Genomic DNA, 6,278 nt, shown 5'->3' with positions numbered 1-6,278 from the left:
AATGGGGCCTCATCTGGGATAAAGCCTGCCTTGCTTCTGTGGGCCTAGGGGAATTCGAGCAAAGGGTGCACCCTGCCGATTTCGGCAGTTTGCTCAGTTTCTTCTGGTCTCATCGGTGCTTGCAGGTTATATCCTGGGCAAAGAAAGGGACTCATAAAGCAAAAGCAGGGAAGGGCTCCCAGGGAAACCGTGGTCACCTGTAACTCATGTGCAAAAAGACCCGGACAAGAGAACGGACTGTAAGTATTGTTCAGTTAGGCGGGAATATGGGGGTGATCGGTGTGTGAATGAGACACAGACTGGGCAGCCTGGATCTGTGAAGACACGGACCGGGTAGCTGGGATCTGTGAAGTGAGTGCGGAGTCTTTCTAACTGCAGTTCCAATCTCCCATGAGGGAATTGGCCGTTGAAGAGACGAAGTGAACGAGTAACTGAAGAAAGACCAAAAGCCCCCCCAGGGTATAAGTACATGACAAGGGGCAGGTAAACCAAGTTCCAGGAAAGAAAGGGAGCAAGGAAATGCTGGCCGAAATACCTCCAGACAGTCCACTGGGGGTTATGTTAGCTAACAGGGAATATGGTTCAGGTAGAAAAGGAAAGGACAAGATAAAGAAATTCAACAGGAGGAGCTACAAGACTAGGGGTGTCAGGGGCTCTACGTTCTGGGGAATATCAGGTAGAGGGGATACCTATAAGTTGTAAGGAGACGTCCTACGTGAGGTAAAAAGCATGGGTGTGTTGCAGAATGACTCTAAGAGCAGGACCATAGAGTTCTGGAGGACTGTGCAAGCAAGGCAGGGGGTGGCCCCCACAGGTGGCCGGAGACCGGACCTGGGAGGAGAATGTGGAGGAAGCTGTGGGGGCTAACCGATACTGTTATGCCAAGGAGTGGCTGAATACCACTCCTATATATATGTGTGAACTGCGTCACAAATAAAGTAGAAGTTGCTTATTACCCATATTCGGTTGGCTTGTCTGCTTCTCCTCACCACTTACATGGGTGCTCGCCCCAAGGGTAGGTTTGGTACAAGGGTAACTGTACTAAAGGCTTTATGAACCTTTGGTATGCAAACAATGGCTTGAGATTTATGTGTTACCAATTATTGGCTTAGACGACATTCTGTGTGAAGTGGGTGATTGAGAGACGGGCCCTTGTGTGAATGAGTATTTTGTGTGAGTGAGACATGGCATAGCTACGAAGCAAGTGTGGAGTCCTGATCCATGGTTCCGTGTTCTCCATGAGGAGAGCAGCCAGAGACAGACAAAGTGTATATGTTCTTTGAAATTGAACCTGTTGTTGAGTTTTGGTGTCCTGTCCACTGTACTGTTGTGTGTAAACCAATTTTTGTCTTTGAATGTTTTGTTTGTGAGGATAAAGTGTGAAGGAATTTGATCAGGACTTTTGGTGTGTTAGTTGCCTGGAAAATTGGCCTGATTGGGACCGGATTGAACGTTTGGGTGAATTGGTATGAGTAATTTGTGGAAATTTGTGAGAACTAAAGAACCAGTAGAGCAATATAGGGATTAACTGTCAAAGCAGTGTTCAAGCTCCCTGGTGCAGGGCTCAAACTAATCCTTGCCCTATCTGTCATCACCGTAGTTTGTATATCTGAGCTAAGTGTCCTGCTTCTTCAAAATGTATGATCTCTTTTGGTGGGAGACAAGAGGTTTATTTACAGAACTGTTTGGAATGTAGGTGTATCCATTCTGGGTGCAGCACTCTGTTATACATATTACTCTAGGTAAAATGTCATTGTTGTAGGGCTAAACATAACATATCATATATCTTTAAAGGATTACAATGGGAGGACAAGAGAGTGGGGGAATTCTCAGAAAGAGCCCATTAGGTTGCATTTTAGCTCATTGGAAAGATATAGGGGGGGCCACCGGGAGAAAGTGTGAATAAGAAAACTGATCAAATATTGTAATCAATGGTGGCCTTTATATAAACTGGAAGATGGGGAAAAGTGGCCCTTCAACAGAACTTTTGAACTATAATACATTGTTACAATTGATGTTGTTCTTAAAGTGACAAGGAAAATGGGATGAAGTGATGTATGCAGATGTTTTTCACTTTAAGAAATGACCTGCCATGACAGATGGAATACGAAATTAATATAGCTCAGGCAAATCCCTTAATTTTGGCTTTGGAAAAGGACAGGGAAAAACAGAAAGCTAAGATGGAGAGATGTTGTTCAGCCTGTGATACTGGGGAAAGGTGTTTAAAGTTAAAAACAAAACAAAACAAAACAAACAAAACAAACAAACACAAACCCAGAGTAATCAGGAAGATAGGTTGGAAAATTATGTATCACAGGTACCTCCAAGACACGCACCCTCTGCATCTGTCCTATCTGATATTGATAAGGAGGAAGAGATTGCTGTCACTGGCAACAAGCAGCAGATCCACATTCAGTTAAGAAAGGGTTAAAACTGAAGCACTGTTGCAGAGGCAGGCATCTGCAGCCCCTGCAGAGCAGGGTGAACAACTGTGAGAAAAAAAAAAGGAAAACCAAGGGGGAAAGGAGGGGAGCTCACGCAGCTCCTGTGTTTGAGCATGGGATGAGTGCTGGGACAGGCAGAGAAGTGGGAACAGACATGTTGACCAATGGGACTGAGGGCTTGCTGGACCCTCAGTGGACAAACCCTTTTATTTGCATGAAGCGATATTAATTAATAACTATGATTTAACATTAATGGTGGACAAAAGTCTAAACCCTGCTCAGTTCTTATGTGGGGAACAAAAAGAAGGTTTAACCCATAACTGTTTAGAAGTTATACAATACCAGACCAAGATTCAGGAGGATTTAATGGAACAGGCTCTCCTGGAGGGTGAAAGAATATAGGTGGACAGATCTTCTAGATGTCTACAGAGAAAAAGGATGTCAGGGTATGCGCTAGTTAACGAGAAAAGATGCAAACCATTGAAAAAGGGAAACTACCCTCAAATTGGTCTGCTCAAACGTGTGAACTATACGCTCTGAAAAGAGCCTTAGAATACCTAGCGCATAGGAAGGGAACTATTTATACTGACTCAAAATATGCATTTGGTGTAGTGCACACCTTTGGGAAAATTTGGGAAGAACAGGGACTTTTAAATCCAAAAGGGAAGGGGTTGATTCATGGAGGGCTTATCCTGGAAGTCTTGGAAGCATTAAAATTACCTGAAGAAATAGCTGTAGTGCATGCTAGGGGACATCAGAGAGGAATGACACCCGAAATAAAGGGAAATAATCTAGCAGACCAAGAAGCTAGAGATGCAGCAGAAAATGGAATTGAGAGAGTCATGTTGGTTCTGTTACCTGAGGAAGAGGAATTGGAGATTCCAAAATTCAGTGAGTCAGAAGAGAAAGAGTTGAGTAAAATAGGAGGAAAACAGGATCGACAGGGGAAATGGAAACTCCCTGATGGGAGGCAACTCCTTAATAAACCACTGACCAGGGAGATATTAGAAAACATACATCAAAAGACTCATTGGGGCACACAAGCCTCATGATCGCTTTTTAAGGGAGTATGGATGTATTGGAATTTTTGGGTTATCAAAACAAATAACTGATAAATGCATGACTTGCCAAAGAGTGAATAAAAAGGTTATAAGAAAAACTACCTCTGGGGGACGTGAATTAGTGATGCAGCCATTTCAAAGCATCCAAACAGATTTCACTGAACTCCCTCCTGTGCAGAGGTGGAAGTTCCTATTAGTAATAGTAGATCACTTAACTCATTGGGTGGAAGCAGTTCCGGTTGTCAGGGCTACAGCAAATATAGTATCAAAAACTCTTTTGGAACTAATTATCTCTAGATATGGGATGATTAGCAGAATTGACTCAGATAGGGGAACACATTTTACATCAGAAACTGTACAAGTAACCCAAGCCTTGGGGATAAAATGGGAATTGCACACACCATGGCATCCTGAAAGCTTGGGAGGAGTGGAAAAATTAATCAAAACTTGAAATAAACATTAACTAAACTAATGATTGAGACCCAAGTGTCCTAGGTCAAGTGTTTGCCTTTAGCACTGTTAAGAGTTCGAACACAACCCAGATCGGATTTAGGGATATCTCCTTATGAAATGATGTTTGGATTACCTTTTATGACAACCCAAAAGGAGACCTTATGCTACTTATGAGTATCAGAAGATATATCACCACAATAGTTCAGACTCTGGAACATCTAAGATCAAAAGGATGGATTCCCCAGATGATGCCTCTAGACTTTAAAATTCCTAACATTAATCCCGGGGAGTGATTATTGATTAAGACCTGGAGAGAGCAATCTTTAACTCCACAATGGGAAGGTCCCTTTCAGGTATTGCTGACAACGGACTTGTGGTCCGGACTGGAGAAAGAGGATGGACCCACGCCAGCAGAATTAAAGGACCTGTGGAAGAACCTACAGAGTGGACTGTTATATCTATGCCAGGTGACACCAAACTGACTCTCAAGAAGAGTACTATGTAGCAATATATAGGTAATAACTAGCGAATACAGGGAGACAAAAGGTTAAGAGTGAGCTTATATGACTGGTTTCAAATTCCCTTGTGGGATACTTTGAGGAAACTCTGGCTCTCTTCCTGGGGAGGTAATATTCCCCAATTTGGGGCATCTGTGCAAGTTAGAAGGAGCAATCCCCCTTCCACCCGGCGCCGTAATAAACATACCTGCTTTATAACTCTCTTTGAGTTGTGTGATAAACGCATAAATGTATTGGCTTTCGCAAATCATAGGTGTTGCTATGTGGAGATAACTATGAGTTTGCAAAGCTAGCTAAAGACAAAAGATTAGACAACAAGTTGAAAATGGCCAGAACTCTTGAGCAAAATGGAGTCACACAGCAAAATAATTTGTAAAGGTAAAAGAAAAGGGGAGAGGGGCTTGATATAAGAAAAGCTGGTGCCTGGAATACATAGGGTTAAAGTATTTTTAGCCTAACTTAGGTTGAAGATAAAGAACAATGTTTGTGTTGTAAGTCTGTGGAATTTAGTGGCCCCACTAAACATGAATGAATTACTTCACACCATCCTTCTATTTATCAGTTAGTTTAGAGACAGTGCCTCCCAAACATCTGCTAGCTTGGGATACTCCTTGTCTGCCCATCCTGCAAGAAATTTTGCAGGAAGGTCACACTGTTCTAAATCTTTGCCAGCTATCAGAAGAATTACAGATATGGCTGGTTTCAGCTAGTTTTGTGATTACTGGGGCATCCAACTGTGCCAAAGGTGAAAAGTACACCATGAGGAAGACTGCTTACTTCATCTTGAAGACCCCTGCTCACATGAGGAAGACTGCTTACTTTATCCTCAAGACCCCTGCCCACAGTCACCAGAGAGCAGTGCGCAGGCGCCAAGAGGAGGAGAATCGTGATAATAAGTTCCTGGAGCTAGTTATAATATTCCCCACCTATATGTGGGAATATGAATATGTATATGGCTAATGCAATAGTGAAAGTATATAAACCTATAACAAATGCTAATCAGTGCACCTCTGGCTATGGCCATGCGTCCAGCGCTGTTGCTTTTGCTTTATTGACTTTGTCCCTCAATAAAACCCTGTTATCTCTATTAGAGGAGTGAGCTTGTATTTCACAGCTGTAGTCTGATTTCGTGCTTCACTACAGCTGGCGAAAGGCCCCGAGGGGCAGGGGCAGGGGCGAGGGGAGGGGAGGGCAGGGCAGGGCAGGGCAGGGCAGGGCAGGGCAGGGCAGGGCAGGGCAGCAACCGCCAGCTACAACAGCTCCCCCAACCTGGGCATCTCAAAATTTCACCACCACATTCTCGCTGCTCCAGCATGCCACCATCTTGGGCCGCCCCAATACAGGCGGGGCTAGCGGCAGTGCGCCTGCGTACAACTGTGCGCCGCGCGGGGGATGACGGGAAATGTAGTCCTATTGCGCTCACTCCCCACACATCCCCAGTCCCGGTGCACTTGGTGGGTCCTTACGATGTGGGTGGCTCTAGTGCGGCCCGACTTCCTCTGAGCGCCTAGTTGCAGCGACTTTCGCGTGGTTACGGCCCCGCTGCAGGCCCACGGGGTGAGCGGGGTCGAGGGCTGTGCTCCGCGGGGCAACGCCCACCTGGAGCGCGGTGTCTCTATGACCCGCGTGGCCTCAGCGGCGAGCGCAGACCCAGATGGCAGTGGCTGGCAGCAGCGTAGGGGTTAAAGGCGGTGGGCCGGGGAAGGAGGCGGGAGCATGCGTATTACCGGTCTCTATTGTCTCCGGTGCGACGTCGAGCACCAAGGTGGTTGTTGGCCGTTAGCAGCGAGGCCGTACCTAGC

Source organism: Pezoporus flaviventris, unplaced genomic scaffold (assembly GCF_033815535.1).
Source record: "Pezoporus flaviventris isolate CSIRO_AGI_PZ_B2104156 unplaced genomic scaffold, CSIRO_AGI_Pfla_v1 ptg000044l, whole genome shotgun sequence".
NCBI lineage: Eukaryota > Metazoa > Chordata > Aves > Psittaciformes > Psittacidae > Pezoporus > Pezoporus flaviventris.
The sequence above is the reverse complement of the archived record's forward strand: the minus strand, read 5'-3'. Positions refer to the sequence as shown.